The sequence below is a fragment of the Podarcis gaigeae genome (genome assembly GCF_964106915.1).
Source record: "Podarcis gaigeae genome assembly, chromosome: 3".
Classification (NCBI taxonomy): Eukaryota; Metazoa; Chordata; class Lepidosauria; order Squamata; family Lacertidae; genus Podarcis; species Podarcis gaigeae.
In genome coordinates this window covers 31941749-31959049 of record NC_139680.1, presented here as the reverse complement: position 1 = coordinate 31959049, position 17301 = coordinate 31941749, and the positions used below count along the sequence as shown (strand labels likewise).

Here is a 17301-nt window from a genome sequence, read left to right as displayed (position 1 = left end):
GGAAAAACTATTTTTACACACTTCTCTATAAATTCATGGTTTTGATAGGTTTCTGGTGGCCTTAAGCAGTGCTCCCCCCCCCCAAAAAAAATGTTTAGGCGTATTCTCATTTTCCTACTCATCTTGAAATACTGCCCCTCAATGAGGCCAAACTTAGATTCACAAAATGTTTAGGGGTATGCATTCCCCTGAGTCTCTCTCCCCCCCGCCTGGAAAAAAGCACTGGCCTTATGACCCAGGGAGCCATTCATAGCAGCCAGCAGATCCGAGTTCTCTCTCTCTGTGTAACTGCCCAGATTAATGTCCAGAAGCAAAAAAAAAAAAAAAAAAAAAAAAAGGAGTGGTCAACGGCTTAAATGTTAAACCAACGGTTAAGATCTGCTGAGTTGTACTCATAGTACCTCCAAGGTCAGAAAAGTTGATAATTAGTTTGTGCAATGGGTTTTGCAACTTTTTTTTAAATAAAAAAGAACAGTTTGATAAAAAATAATAACTAACTAATGTACACAGGCTAGATAGGGCCTGGCAGAGCACCCATTCATTCATTTATATTTTTGCTTGCACAGCAGACAGAACATTCAGAAGATAGTTTCCCTTTCAGCTCCACGCAAGGGAAAATTTTATCTGCTGAATTGCTGCCTTTCACGCAGCTGTTAAAGACACAAAGTGTCTTTCAGGGGAAGCCATATTAGCAAAGCAAAAGAGGAAGAGCAACAGTGATGTAAATTATACTGATACCCCACCACTACCCTCCTTCTCCCCTCTATTCTAGCTCCCAGCTCCATCCCTTCTCTTAAACAGCTTTTTGGCCGAACGCAATCATTCACCACCACTTCTGGGGCAGCCCATGAAGCCTCTGGAGGGCAGCAGGGTGCCTTCATCCCGCTGCCCTGTGGAGGCTTTGCGCAGCTAAGCCAGAAGCTAGAACAGCGAGACGGAGCGCTGCACAGCGCTCCCTCTCCCTGTTCTGGCTTCTGGCTTAGCCGCGCAGCCTGCATTCACTCCATAACACACACACACACATTTTCCCTTACCTCTTATAGAGCGAAAAATACGGTACTTTGTCTCCTGAGCATCTCTTTATATATTTTATGTGGAGTGACTGCCATCTTCTGGATCTTACCTGTCAGGCTGAAAGAAAAACAGACTTCACTTGTATGCAATACTTCTGCTATTTTAATCCAAACTGGCATTTCCCTCTGTCTCCACAGTTTAATTTCCACAAAAGCATGCTGCTCATATTCATGCTGTAAGTCAAAATAAATCCAAGATCCCATTTAGCAATGACCAATTTCTGCTTTCGGCAACATAGTGACTCAGTGCTTGCTTGTGACATATATGACAATGATGTATTCATTCTTTATGCTTGTTTACCTCAGGATCAAATAGTTTAGTTTATTGGCCCCGTTTCTATGATTCTGTAATTTTTGTATATTGTTTCCCCCTCTTTATTTGTTTTTCATTACTTTGACCCCTGATCTGGGATTCAGAACATTCAACAAAGTGATCAATAAAGCTTTTACAACATATACCATGGTCTTGCTCCTTATCCTTTCATTTTGAAAATGTTGCTTAAATTGAATACTTGGCAAAATAACGGAAGCAGTTCACAAGCAGTAACCTTGAGACAACAGTTGATGCCAAGCTAAAATATCCTAGCAACAGCATGACAGAAACGGCAGACCCTCCACGTGTACCTATTTTCCAGGGACGTCCCTGATTTAGAGAAGCTGTCCTGGTTTCTGATTTGATCCTGAAACGTCCTGCTTTTCCTTAGGATGTCCCTCTTTTCATTGGAGAAATGTTGGAGGGTATGGAGTTATCTGACCCCTGAACCGCCCAAAACACAATCCAGTATAGGGAAGGTTTTTTTTTAATGCTTAATGTTTTATTATTTTTTATACATGTAGGGTTGCTATATTTTGAAGAGCAAAAAAAGAGGACATATTTGAAAATTTCTACTTTTAACTATGGATCTCTATGACTACTCTCATTATAAAAAATAAGACATGTTCTGGAAAAAGGGGATATATGGCAACCCTATTGGAAGCTGCCCAGAGTGGCTGGGGCAACCCAGTAAGATGTATGGGGTATAAATAGTAAAATTATCATTATTGAATTGGACATCCCTATTGGACATCTAGGAGCTCTTTCACATTTCAGCTTTCTCCATGCCTAGAAAACAGGGGCAAAACTAGGCTTTATTTCACCTGGGTCAAAGACCCAGTTGGCATCCCCTTGCATACATTTGTGTACACACACTCGCACACACAGGCTGGGAGCCTCAGTGGTGTCCCTCTGGAGCTTTCACCCAGGCCAAAAAACTTGGCTAGCCCTCCCATAGCTATTGCTCTGCTAGAAAGCATGTGTACGAGCAGTTTTCCTCCCACCACCTCTCCTGCTACCCTCTTTCCCAGGACTAGGAGAGGACTGAAGAGGGAGGAGCAGAAGCCGGTGACATGCAGGCGCAGTCTTCACCTGCTTGCACGCAGCTTGGATGGGGGAGATAAATAAGCTGAGGTCAGGGGCGCAGCCTCTCTTTGGAATAGCTGAGAGACGTAGGATTGATGAACATGCCCTAACTTTTAAGTGCACTTCTGACTATAAAGAGTTAATTCTTCATTCCGGACATTTCTAGCCTGACTGGGCTGTAACAAAGAGCAAAATGTTGTGCTAATGGAAGAAGCGCATTGAACATCACCCAATGTGTTACAAGCATTCACCAGTTGTTGTTTTTTAGAGGATAGTTAATAAGAAAAAAAGAGCATTTTAATATGGTATATGCTGCTAAATTTTTTACCATATCACCCTGCCCTAACCACCTTTACTTGAAATGATGTTGCGTTTATTTAAATTGAACTTCTTCTTTTTTTGGAAAGCGACAATAGCAACTGAGCAAAAAAGCAACATCTCTTCAATCTTGAAGTTGCATTTTAGTCATTTTACTGCACCAACCACCACCCAAATCTGAGTCACGGTGAAATAAGCAGGGAAGTTTATTTTGTGCCAGGTTTTCAGCATGTGACTTTTAAATCTTCTCTTTTGCATCGCTTGCATCTGAAAACACTTTGGTGCCTGACCAAAAACAAAACAAAACAAAGCAAAGCAAAGCAAAACAAAAAAGCCTAGTCAATGAAGTTTAAAAAAGGGCAAAGTGATTTACAAATCCTATCATTTCCACCAGATGGCGCTATTTGCCATGCACCTAAATTTAACCCCAATTTTGGATGAAACAAGATGATTGCTACCTTGCTGTTGCCTTTTCTAAAGGTCATAGAGGAGTCTGAACAATTTGCCCGTATCTATGCAATGTGAATAAGAATGCATATATGGTAAGAGGCCAATTAGCATCAGAGCTTGCTTGCTTTAGTATTAGACTTGAAGAGAGAAAGAGAGAGAAAATTCAGGCATATTTTGCATGTTCCTTCCCCCCCCCCTTTTTTTTCTTTTTTGGTGTGGGTTAAAATGTGCACATCTAGTGCATCCAGATTCACAGTCTGCATGTGAAGAGAGCTTCAGCCTATATTTATACCTTGTATAGGACTGCTGTCTCTCAGCGCCTCCAGACTGTCAGGACTTTGTGGGAGTGATTCAATCGCACACCAGAACATTAGGTTTTGTGCAAAGTGGATCAAGGGACTCTGTGACTGCAGCTTGACAAATCCACTTACAAAACGCACACACCAGACTTTTTGCAGCTAGGAGAGTGAGACGGAAAGGGCACAGATAAATTGGGGGCGAAGATGTGTACCAGGAAGATGTGTACCACACGAAAATCAGAAGCTTCCACCGTGAAAAAATGTATCACTGAATGTGCCTCTCTCTCTCCTCAGCCTCTCTCTGTGATTCGCGGATGCATCATCTTGTCAAAAAACACAATACACATAAGAGTTGGCTGGTTTAATTATTTTTGTTTTGTTAGGATGACAAGAGCACAGGCGCATGTGTTTCCTGGTTGAGGTGAGGTTCACATGGTCAGGATATGGAACATTAGCATGACAAATTGTGTAGGAGGAAGTTCATTCCGGTAAAGGGGTATCCTATTCTTATTGTACTCTCAGTCCTGTTTGATAGACTCGGACCATTTCAGGGATCGACCACAGCAAATATGGCGATATAGGAACCCTAACGCAGGAAGTAGAAAGTTTGAGAAAGCAAAGCAAAAAGGAAGACGCAGCTGTGATTAGATTTGCCTTGGAAGACACCCAGCAACCAACTCTTACCACTGAGTGCAATCATAGACTTGTACAGCTGGAAGGGACCATGGGACTCATCCAGTCCAGCCCCCTGCAATGGAGGAATCTTTCACCCAGAGCAGAACTTGAACCCATGACCGTTAGATTAAGAGTCTCATGTCTCTTCTTGACTTAGAAACAAGTCCCAGCAGAGATCAGTGCCAGAATTCCTCCTAGCACAACTGGATTTCCCCCTCTGCTCCCAGCTCACATGCCCTCCCCAAATCTGCTCTAGATGGTAGGGAAAACCTCCCAAATAGCAAGGTTGTGCCAGAGAGAAGGAAAGGGAAGGTGATTCCATCAGGCAAGTAGAAAGGCTTTGCATTGATGGAATGATCTCCTTCGACTACGTCCAATGCAACTCAATGATTGCAGTCATGGTAGCTTAATTACAACCTGCCTATAATTGCTCTATACCACTTCAAACTGCAGGTGTTGTTGGTGCCTGGGTACACGGAGAAAGACCTCGCTGGGCTTCTTGCTCCATCTAGAGAACTCCAGGCAGGAGCATTCTCCCCCACAAGTGACCCTTGGGATGATTCATCACTCTTCTTTCCCAACATGCTTCTGTGACACATATCCAGACATGTCCACGCAATACAAAAGCAGAGTCCAAGCAGAAGCTAGGCATTTTAGGTGTGGATTTCTAAGCTACTTTATTATGTACAAAACAGAACAAAGGAAGTCATGGCTCCTCTCTCCTTCTTCATCTACGAGAGAGCAGAAAAGCAAAAGTACAACATAACGGAACAGTGTAACTGAACTTCCGTTCTCATGACTCCAACACTATGGAATGTCAGCACAGACATGTGAAAACAATCACACATCCTGCAACAGGAGGAATGAAATCCCAACAGGTGCGATTTTACCTGACTGGATGCTCGTCCAAAGAAAATTAAAAAAACACAGCTCACCTAGAAATATAGTGTCATCCTATTTTCTATGCACTGGGATTTGGGGTGGGGGGAAATGTGTGTGGGAACATTCAAGCCTTTGAATCCTCACCAACAGTCTGACGTGATATCACTAAAAAAAATGTTATTATCAGCTTTTTCTTGGAATTGGGTCTAAAAGTTCTGGCCTGTGAAAGAATATAACATAGCATAATTTTTTTTTTCCTGAGCAAAACTATATTATTTGTTATTTGTATCTTGTGTGTGTATAATTAATTTTCATTTTTCTGCAGTATTGTTTCCCCTTTATTTGTATTTCAATATGTCATTGAACTATATGTTTATGATTGAATAAGCAAAAAAGAATTTTTTTTAAGGTTCTGATGATAACCGCGATAATTATTTCATTATATTGTAATTTTATTTTTCCTGTTTTTAAGTACACATATGGGTAGAAATTTAAAAAACACTGTGAAAATGCTTTAAAAAAACCCCGTTTTTAAAAAGGCATTGAATTTTGCATAGCTCACTGCCACCATCTAGTGTCACATTTGTATGTTGCATTTTTACAACACATTTAAAACGCTTTATTTGCAGCTGTGTAGCTGAGTCCATGGTGAACCTGCAGGATCAGCAGCTGGCAGCCATCAGCCCTTTGTACCTTTCTTAATCAGAACTAATGCTTAATTAAAGGGGAAATTAAAAAAGAAAGGAAATGTTTTTGAAAAGGGTGTTTTTAGACCTATAACACTAAATGGAAGAGATTAATCAAGACGTCTTTTGCCATACTTCTTGCCTTCTTAGTCCAAAACTTAGCACCTACTGCATCTGCTGCGATGTTCACACTTTTACATTGTTTTCTTACAGAATGATCTGATGAACCCTTTCTGGTGGGATATCCAAATTTACATATACTATCATGTTTGAGGGATGCGGGTGGCACTGTGGGTTAAACCACAAAGCCTAGGACTTGCCAATCAGAAGGTCGGCAGTTCGAATCCCTGGGATGGGGTGAGCTCCCGTTGCTCGGTCCCTGCTCCTGCCAACCTAGCAGTTTGAAAGCACATCAAAGTGCAAGTAGATAAATAGGTACCACTCTGGCGGGAAGGTAAACGGCTTTTCCGTGCGCTGCTCTGGTTCGCCAGAAACGGCTTAGTCATGCTGGCCACATGACCTGGAAGCTGTACACTGGCTCCCTCGGCCAGTAAAGCGAGATGAGCGCTGCAACCCCAGAGTCGGCCATGACTGGACATAATGGTCAGGGGTCCCTTTACCTTTACCATGTTTGAAGGCAATTGTAGTTGTGTGAAAGCTGATAATGATGCACACAGAACTCTGCAAGAATGTCGCTGCAAATGCTTTAAAAGCGGCAGGGGTCTTACAGCAGATAGCATGCAAAATAGCATGCAAAATTAACAGTTTGCTCAAAATTCTTCCCCTGGCTTCAGTCTCAAAACATGGTATCTGCAAGTTAGCACCACCAAGGACATAGCCTCTAACATTTCTCCAATGTAAATAGGGACATCCCATTCCGTAATGGTAATTTCTCTATTTATATCCCCACACATCTTACTAGGTTGCCCCAGCCGCTCTGGGCAGCTTCCAACATATATAAAAGCATAATAAAACAATAAACTTTTTGTTTTTTTAAAAAAACCCTTCCTGATACAGGATTGCCTTCAGACAGCTTGGGGGGCAGATAACTCCATACTCTCCAACATTTCTCGAATGAAAATAGGGACATCCTAAGGAAAAGCGGGACATTCCAAGATCACATCAGAAACCAGGACAGCTTCTCTAAATCAAGGACATCCCTGGAAAATACGGACACTTGGAGGGTCTGCAAGGACACCATGACCAGAAATTGTAATTATGGGAAAAGAAGAAGAAGAGGAGGAGGAGGAGGAGTTTGGATTTGATGTCCCGTTTAACACTAACCTAAGGAGTCTCAAAGCGGCTCACATTCTCCTTTTCCCTTCCTCCCCCACAAGAAACACTCTGTGAGGTGAGTGAGGCTGAGAAACTTCAAAGAAGTGTGACTGCCCAAGGTCACCCAGCAGCTGCATGTGGAGGAGCAGGGAAGTGAACCTGGTTCACCAGATTACGAGTCCACCGCTCTTAACCACTACACCACAGGCTGAAAATCTGTCTGTTTTACTTTGAGGTACTTCTATTCATGGGCGTGAGAGATGATGTCAGAAAGTATGGGAGAATTTTATATATATATATATATACTCTGGGAGTGGAAGTTTATTCTTTCCTTTCCTGTTTTGTTTATCTGTGTGTTTATAGGCCAGGGGAGGTAAGCTGCAGTTAAAGAACCAAGCCAGAACATACATAGGTTTTATACTCATCCTTGGAATAAACATCCTAAAATTTCGGCAAACATTTTACCCTACCTTCCCAGACATTTTCGGGTTTTTTGCTATGATAGATATAGCCGCGTTACGGCCCGGTTTCCCACCATCAAATTCTCCAGGTCCTCTGCTGATATCAGTTACACTGAAGTGAATTCAGGCATTGCAATGTGGAGGTTTTGAGCTGCTATAAGTGGCGCAGATGTTTGCAATCCATGTGGAAATTCTGGCCCTGACCCAGCTTGACGGAAGAACAACATATGGCCTATATATGAGTCCCCAGCTGCATCAGAAGATGTGCTATCTTGCCAATTCCATGGTACTTGAATAAACATTGCGGTGCAGTTCTTGACAGCACCTGTATCAATTGCACGACCAGAAGCTGCTACCACCTGTCTCAGTTAGGGTATCCGTTACTGAAAGGGTCTTTTCCATTGAAGCTGACACCAGGCAGGTTCTCAGAAAAATAATAGAGCTATTTTCTGCCTTTTCCCTCGTTTGCTTGGTAACTTATGAATGTTCACCAGTGATTGAACCTCACTTTGCTACCTGTGAGAAGGCTGTAGGTTGATCGCCTGCAAGGAGGCAAAACTCAAATTACTTTGTTGTTGCAACATCAAAAGAACAAGTTATGTTACTGCATAACTCAAACTTTCCAAAATTCTCCATCTTTGGCTAATGTTTTCCGTCAAGTATGTCTTTTCTGTCTGTAGATCTCTCAAAGGTAGAAAACATCGTTCCAGCAAACCCTTTTAATCTATTGCGCTAGGATTAAAAGCATGCAAAATGTTCCTTTAAAAATATAAAATGGAATCAGAAATAGACACAGAGTTCTTCTTTCAAAAGCACACATGGCGTATAGATTATCTGTCGTTGTAACGCAAGGCAGCCAAGATATTATTAAAGCATTTTGGGCAGCTACTTTTCAAAAGGTGCTGCTCTTCTCCCTGCCATTGTTTCATTGTGGCATTGTGGTGTGATGTCAGATCAGCACACCCTAAATCAATGCTCCTCTTCCCCCAGTGCTAGACGGCAGACGTACAATCCCACCAGAGATCATTCTACTGCAGTGTTGGCTATCAGCTGGAATATGCATGGCTCTGATGTTGTGGTCACATTGTGATTCTAACAAAGGCATACATTTTCAAACTTCCATAGGTTAAGAAGAGGCTCTGCATGCTCACATACTAATTTTATACTTCTATTAATTCTACAGATGTTTCTCTGAATAAAGCACTGACACACTTTTTTGCAACTACCAGTGTAACAATATGAATAATAATAAATAAATTGTGATGATGATGATCCCCTGCCCATTTGGCTGGGTTGCTAGATGGGATCTACATTATCTGTTGCTTGGGTGTCCCGTATTTGAAAAAAGGTACGGTAAGCAGTAAATATTCACATTTATTCCTGCTCAAATGGGGAAGAACTTGTTAAAGTGACCTGATTTTTAATGGGTATGTAAGATATGTATATATGTGTGCAGGAATGCACACAAACAAATCCCATTAAAAATATTCATATGTCTAAAGTAAATTTTAGCCATGTGCTCAAATCTCTGATCTTATATTTGTGGCCCAGAGCTTGCATCTTGAAATCACTTGATTACAATAAACAGAATACATTGTTAGGGATCCAAAAATATAATACTGTTGCCAAGGTTACCATGCAACTGAAAATGCGTTTCCACCAAGAAGCTGAAATCATTTTGGTAGCCTAGTAATATTAACAGGATCTGAGTAAATATGAGATCTCGGCAATTGGTGATCGTATTAAGAATGTGAAGGTTGTTGCCCAGTTTTTGTGAAATCTCTTTTACCTGTAACCAAATATATTTTGTGAAATGTCAAAATGCACAGGATGGCTGTCCTTATCATTGCATTGCATAACTGTATTTTTGGTCAAGTGTACTTTACTTATACAATAGAGATCCTGTCATTGCTTAATGTGGGATATATAGAAATAGCCCTTCGTAGGGCACAATTATTTCCCGTGGTTCCAATGCGGAAGGTTCCGATAGGCAATATTTTTAGCTCCTTCTCTGTTTGTTTGTGAAGGCATCTTGTTTTAGTCTCTGTTATTTCCCATAGGTACATTCCATGGCATCTGTGGGGTTTGATGTTATATTTCTGCAAACAGGTTTGCTGTGATCACTTCATGGTGCATGGTAATGGTTTTGTGTGGGAGACGAGATGCTTAAACAAACGCTGTTGCCAACAGCTATCTGCTGCAAGTGTGCAACCTACTGTGCTGACGGCTGGGAAATGTTACATCATGGACTGGTTGGACGCAGAGGAATGGTTGAAGGCATCAGCTGGGGAACCCCCAAAGGAAGAAGGCTCGGAGCCCAGGGGGTGGGACGACAATGAATGGTCAGAGGGAGAAGACTGAGAGGGGGAGGTATCTGAAGCTGAAGAGGTGACAGGGTTTAGTGAGCAGGGAGAGTCTGTGCTAGAGAGAAGTCCAGAATCAGAAACGGAAGCGGGAGAGAAGGGATGCCCAGAGGCTGATGAAGAAGCACAGGGGGGTCTCCCCCTTCTGCTACGACAAGCTCCCCTCCCCTCTCCCAGGCGAATGAAGGGAGAGGAGCACAGGCAGGTAGGCATGCTGGCACAGTCGCAGATTGCTTGGGGAAAACCCTGGAGAGGAGGAGATTTAGGCATTTGTGGGAAGGCGGGGACCTTTAGTCCCTGCAACTGCCTCACCGGGGCAAGACCTACCAAAGAGAGTTGCTGTGTTTGTTAGACCTGGTTATCTGAGCAGATCCTGGGGTTGTATTTTTTTCTAATAAAGAGTTGCCTTTGCCTACTCTGTGAAGTTTACAGAGAGCTCACTTCTGACATGTTAATAGGGGAGAGCGGATCAGCCAGAACCGCAGGCATGCAAGACTTGCCAAAGGGCCAAATGTATGGGAATCGTGATGCTATATAAGGAGTTCCCGGCCAAGGAAATCCAGGGGAAATCGACACCAGGCAAAGAAGAATACAGAATGAGAAACTCTGGGGAAACCCAGGCCGAGAAACCTGGGAGAAACCCCCAGAACCAAATGAGGAAAACTTTGCTGATGTGTGGAGAACTGGAACTTCCTCTCACGGGTGATTAATGCAGATGCTAATAGCAGGGAAATAGTTTCTGCAAGCACCCGCCACTTGCCTCACTTCTTTAGGCCTCTTAGGCTGCTGATGTTCTGCAAACAGGCTGAGGGGGGTCCCCCCCCCCACACACGTGGTGAACTTGCAAGAAAGCAAGGGTATTTTTAGAAATGATACATGATGAGACCAAAAAAAGAAAAGAAAGAAAGATGTTTAAAATGAGTACAGTGGTACCTCAGGTTACAGACGCTTCAGGTTACAGACTCCGCTAACCCAGAAATAGTGCTTCAGGTTAAGAACTTTGTTTCAGGATGAGAACAGAAATTGTGCTCCGGCGGCACGGCAGCAGTGGGAGGCCCCATTAGCTAAAGTGGTGCTTCAGGTTAAGAACAGTTTCAGGTTAAGAACAGACCTCCCGAACGAATTAAGTACTTAACCCGAGGTACCACTGTATATCAAAAGGGCCCGAAGTACTTCTGTTAGGGATTATAGGGGCAGAATTTATTTATTTATTTAAAATCAAAAGTTGTTTATGTATGTAACAGCACCAGATAGGATTCTATATGCACAGAAATGGGAGGAATAAGAAGCTCCAACCAAAGAAGAATGCACATGTAAAATAATAGACAACACAGAACTGGTTTGTTAAGTATTTTTATTTGTTTACTTGATCAGGGAGGGGGGCAGCTGCTACGCCCAGGGTTGAAACTTAACAAAATATAATTGGGGAGAAAAGGCTGGTGATGTTCACACACTCATATGCTGGTTCCGGCTCCTGCTCCTAAAGCAGCACACCAATCCCACATCCCAAATCAGCGGAGTTGCGCTTCTTCTGCCCCATTCTTCTTCTGATCTTAGGCTGTACAAGCAGATTATGTTGAGCTGCGTAATCATCTCCGAGCTAGATGGCATTTGGCTCTGGGCCCCTTGTATGCTGGAGGTTGCCCCTCTTATCTCACATATTACAAGCCGGCATATATCTGCCTAGTCCTTCCCAGAGAAACCATGTAGTGAGGGGGTTTGTAAACAGCTGTCAGACTTGCTTTCAACCGTGGGCTGCCAGAACTATATGACAATCTAAGGGGGTCAATATTGACAATCGGCATTCTATTCACTGGTCACATCTTCCCTTTCATTGAAATGTTGACTAGACGTCATGTGGCCCCCCGAGCCATCTGAAGGCAGCTCTGTATAGGGAAGGGTTTTTATGTTTAATTAGGGTTGCCATATTTCAAAAACTGAAAATCTGGACAGAAAAGTTCTTTAGCTTCCCCCCCCCCCAATACTGGGCGTTTTTGAGCTGTTTTTGAAGATTTTTGATCAGGCGCTGCTTGCAGCTTCAGCATCTCCATTAAATTCCTGACATTTGCAACCCTAAGTTTTAGTATGTTTTATATATGTTGGAAGTCACCCAGAGTGGTTGGGGCTACCCAGCCAGATGGGTGGGGTATTATTATTATTGAATAGGACTCCCTATTTGCATCAGAGAAATGTTGGAGGGTATAAAATGCGCACATGGGTGGTGCCAAACTGGATCTTTGTCCTGGATGAAATAAAGCCTAGTTTTGGCCCTGCTTTGTGTGGTGAACCACCCCGAGCACCACGGGTATAGGGCAGTATACAAATTTAATGTGGGGGACGCTGTGGTCTAAACCACTGAGCCTCTTGGGCTTGCTGATGGATAGGTCAGCGGGTCGAATCAGTGGTGAGCTCCCATTGCTTTGTCCCAGCTCCTGCCAACCTAGCAGTTCAAAAGCACACCAGCACAAGTAGACAGATAGGTACCACTGTGGCAGGAAGGTAAAGGCGTTTCCGTGCACTCTGCCACTCGTCAGGTATCCCGTCGCACCAGAAGCGGTTTAGTCGTGCTGTCCACATGACCCGGAAAGCTGTCTGTGAACAAACACTGGCTGAGCGCTGCACCTTTGACTGGACTTAATCCGGGGGTTCTTTACCTACCTACACATTTAATAAATTGAATGTTAATTAAATTAATCCCATGGGGTTTGCCGCCTTGCGCCTTTCTGTTGCCAAGAAACCCGGACACCAGGTGGGGGAGGGGGTGTTAGCTGTCCGTATTTGTGTGTGAGGGAGTGAGAGTGAGAGAACGGAAACATCGCCTGCCGAGGACGAGAAGCCCACTCTGCCTTGGCAACGGGCTGCGGCGGCGCTCCATCGCTGACAGGCAATCCGGAGCGCCTCCCCTCGCCGACGAGCGCGCCGGAGGACGAGGAGAAGCGGCTCGCGGGGAGTGTCCCGCCCGCCTCTCCTCCCTCTTTCGGCCGCCTCCTCTTCCCTTTTCTCCCTGGCGGAGCTGGGTGGGCTCCTCTTTCCGAGGAGCCTGGCTGGGCACGGCTGCTGAGTGCTCCGCTGACTGCTGCGGTGTGGTGGAGGAGCGCGGAGCGCGCCAGGAGCCGGTGAGGGCGCGCGGGGCGCACAGCGCAGCGAGGTTTGGCGCGGGGAGGCGCACCCGGAGCCACCGCTTTCCGGACTGGGAATCAAGCGCTGCGTTGGATGGAAGGAAGGGAGAAAGAAAGGGAGGGAGGGAGGAAGGAAGGGGCCCGGCCTGCGGCGGAGCTGCGCTGGAAGGCGGGCTGAGGGGAGCGCGCGCTGGGGTGCCACCGGCCAGCAGGGTGGCTCTTGCCTCGAGCGGGGTTTGGGCATCTCCCAAGGTCTCTCCCTTTCCTCCCGGGCCTGTTTTTGTTTCTATCCTTTTTCGCCTTGCTCTTTCCTTCCCTGGGATCGTAGGAACTAACTCCTAGGGGCCGAGGGCCCTTTGCCCTCCCCACCCCCATAAAATTTGGGTCCCCAAATGGTGTGGGTGGTGCGCCCCGTCATGTGACCGATGGCGCGATGTTTCCTTCCACATTTTATTCACGTTGGCACCCCGGGGATTATTTGGTTGCCCCGCGCCCCGCCCGTGAATCCCAAGCGCGGCCGCGTTTACTCGCGAGTAAGCCCCCACTGCGTTCCTCCAAAACGAAACGCGCGCAGGGCGGTGGGGGTTGCTGAGCCCGGGTGGCGAAAGGCACCTGCTGCCGCGTCTCCTTCCTTCCTCCGTGACCTCGGCTTGAACTGTGATTTGGACGCAAGGCTTGCTAAAGGGATTAAAGAGATGGCGATGCCTTCTCACGTGCCTTTCCGGCAACCCACCCGCTCCTAGTTCTAAGCCAAGTTCCTGCCTTGCGGGGGGGGGGGGGGTTGGACTAGGTGAGCCATGGGACTCTTCCAGCTCTACGATTCTATGATTCTATGACATGGGACTGATGGTCCATGCCTGTTGTGGATTTTGGGGAAGGCGGACTTTTGCTGTTTTGCCTCTGATACTCCTTCCTTACCACCCCCCACCCTATTGAGGGTGGATTGGCCTTTTATCGGTTAAAATCTGGTTTCGGTTCTGCCTGGTTTTCTCCCCTCATGTGCAGCATAGGATGACCTCTTGCTGGTATCGATTCTCATTTTTGTTATCCTTCTCTCTGCGATATAAGGAGGTCATATATTGGTTGGATAGCTTTTTTGGCAGCATCTGATTGTGTGGACCAGTGGTATCCAGCTGCTTTGACCCTGCTGATGTTCTTTGTGGCGATATTTCAGGCCTGGCAAAAAAATAAATAAACGGCATACATTTTAAACTGCGTTCATATCATTGCAATCAAGCTATGGTTGTTGGCCGCCTAATGCACCTCTTTCTGTGTGCAGTCAGTTGAATAGCAGTCTTTTGAGCGGCAGCCATGTGGCTCCTGTGATAACCCCGCGTAATGATGCCACCAAACTCTGGGGAGGACCTACCATGGAAAAGGGGTGGATTGCGTGGGTGTTCATAAATGTAAACAAATATATGTAAAACCATCATCGTGAAGAAACAAATAGCAAATCAATGGGAAAAGCTGAAACCAATTTAGGTAGCTAAATCCATGTGTTCCTGAACCTGCTTCCTGAACAGCAAAGTGTTCATCAGCAGGCGCCTAAAGCAATATCGTGAGGGGCAGTAGGTAAGAGGGAATGCCAAGGTGACACGAAAGGAATGGATGTACAAAGCTTGGGGAAGAAGAACCAGTACTTATATTTAGGAAGGGCGCATGGTGCAGTCCTCTCAGAATGAGTACATGGTGCAGTCCTTTCAGAAAGATGTTCCATCTGTATTCTGATGACAGACCTGCCGTCTGCCGGAAAGAAACACTCATTGGGAAATACAGCTTAAGCATTACCATTAACACAAATAAAAGTACAGTGGTACCTCGGGTTACATACGCTTCAGGTTACATACGCTTCAGGTTACAGACTCCGCTAACCCAGAAATAGTGCCTTGGAGTAAGAACTTTGCTTCAGGTTGAGAACAGAAATTGTGCTCTGGTGGCGTGGTGGCAGTGGGAGGCCCCATTAACTAAAGTGGTGCTTCAGGTTAAGAACAGTTTCAGGTTAAAAAATGGATAGCAGTTTGAAAGTGGTCAAAAGTGCACCTTGCATCTGGGGCAAGGGGCTTGCAGCTCACATCAGCACCAGCCAGCATGCCTAGTGGCCAGAGATGTTCCAAGTCTTAGTCCAACCGCATCCAAAAGACCACATGTGGTAAATCCATGATTCCGGATACATTTTTGTTTCTATTTTAAAGCAGCTGCAGGGGTGTGTGCATGCAAGTTCAGTTTGGACGGTGGTAGCTGGCGAGGAGGCGACGTTTTGTTTCTGTCATCCAAACCTTTCCCCGCCCAGAGCTGGTTGGAATGCCTTGTATTCTGTCTTCTGTCCCAACAGCACTGCTCCAACTCAACTGCAAGATTGGATACTGTGATTGGGCCTGCTTCACATGACATTTTTAATGCATATGGAAAGATATAGGTCAGGCATCCCCAACCTGCGGCCCTCCAGATGTTTTTGCCTACAACTCCCATGATCCCTAGCTAACAGGACTAGTGGTCAGGGATGATGGGAATTGTATTCCAAAACATCTGGAGGGCCGAAAGTTGGGGATGCCTGATCTAGCTATAAGTTGAATATTTGCTCTTGCTGTACGTTTTGCGCCCTCCCCATTCTCAGTTTTGGAATTCGGATGTTTTGCAGGTGAAATTAAGCTGCGCACAGTATATAGTTTCTTGAGCTTGCCGGTCGAATTGGGAAAGGGTGTGTTTGTGTACATAGCGATTTGTGTTAACTTTCAGTGGTTCTGTCCTCTATTCAAAGTGGTGGTCAGCTTTTGGATGAGAGCAGTGTATGGCTGTCATTTCACTAAGGCTGTAGTAAAAATTTCAGAAGCATCTGAAACTACTGTGTAGGCTTGTATGCACGACACATTCCCCATTCCTCTTGCTCACTGTATGGAGCAAATTGCCACTAATTACAGTATTACTCCAAATTATGGCTATGTTTTAGAAGCTCTGATGGATTTAAAAGCGTTTTCTGAAAATTATTTTTAGAAAAACAGGAGCTGGCAGAGTTAATTCTGCCTCCATATAACCTGCATTCTCCCCTTTAGTCATGAGGGTTAAAATCGCCTTAGCTTTCAAAACAAGGTTTCATTCGGCAGTTAAGACTTCACAGAAGTTTTCAAATACTAAAAGAGGTTCCCCCCTCCCCCCCCCCCAGGAAGGGGTGTCATGAGCTGGTAATGTGGCTGGGATCCTTCCTAATGGTTGCTATTTATTTGGGTCATGGTATTGCCTTGTGGTGCCAACAAGGGCTCTTGTGTTCCAGGATCTTCATTAATATAATGGCAAAGAGATGGAAAAATCCATTTCCCAGACAGCTTACTGTCTTGTGCCAGGCCATACTAGAGGGGCAAGGCAAACAGAGAATGGTCGAGCAATGCAATCAAATCCTGCACAATTAGAATTGCTTCGCTTTAAAAGAGAGCCATTGCCGGCTTCAAGCATTGGGTCTTCTTTCCTCTTGTGTCCTCAACAGGAGAACCCAAACTCTTGTTGGGTGTGTCGACTTTCAGTTTTCTTCATGTATATGGATCCTGTTCATGTCATATGGATCTCGTGTGCTTCAGTAAGATTTCAGTATTTTTGCTATGTTTCACTTTCCTCCTGGAAGGAGGAGAAATCTCACTGGCTGTGTACTGTACCCACTTTTCTTTTAAAATGTACAGCTGTATCTTAGGCTGACTGCTGGGGCCCCTTCTCTCTCTTTGGGCAGCTGTTAGAATTTAGCTGTGGCCACAAACCAACCTCTCCTTGTCCTGAAGCACAACGGTGGGCAGCGATTCACAGGGAGGAATCTTGACTTCCAGCTGTTTAGCAAGAGCAGCAACAAAATGGCACGTATAAATATGATTTCACCTCCTGAAATTATACTGCTGAAAGCTTGGGGTAGCAGGACTGTTTTTTTGTGTAGAAGGACCATAGGCTCTATTTGTTTGGGTACAAGAGACTCTCAGTTTATGATCCAGAGATAGCACATAAAGCTAAAATCCCATATAGTCAAAACACATTGGGTGCAATGGCCAGTAGAATTGTCAAAGCCTTTTTCCTGGACACCCGACCCCTTTCTATTTTTCTTTTTAATTTGCCAAGCATGTAGAGCTGAATGCGCACAAGTTAAATACGTGTAAGTTGTGGGTCTGCTGTACTCAAAACCAATGCATGTGCTCAGAATTTTCATTATTTGTAAGCATCTGCCATTTCTACCTGGCTCTAGTTGTTCCACAAGGAGGGTTTATTTTATTTTATTTATTTTTATTTTATTTGTTTGTTAGATTTATGTACTGTCTTTCATCGTAAGG

The 17301-nt window shown here is 44.7% G+C and overlaps 1 protein-coding gene across 1 annotated transcript in view; it reads left to right on the top strand.

The window, feature by feature from the left end:
- The first annotated feature begins 12733 nt into the window (after positions 1-12733).
- CYRIA (CYFIP related Rac1 interactor A) overlaps positions 12734-17301 on the top strand; it is a 66420-nt gene continuing 61852 nt past the window's right edge. The window contains 1 exon segment of the mRNA XM_083730805.1: positions 12734-12997. The gene's annotated coding sequence lies outside the window, so the exon portion shown is untranslated.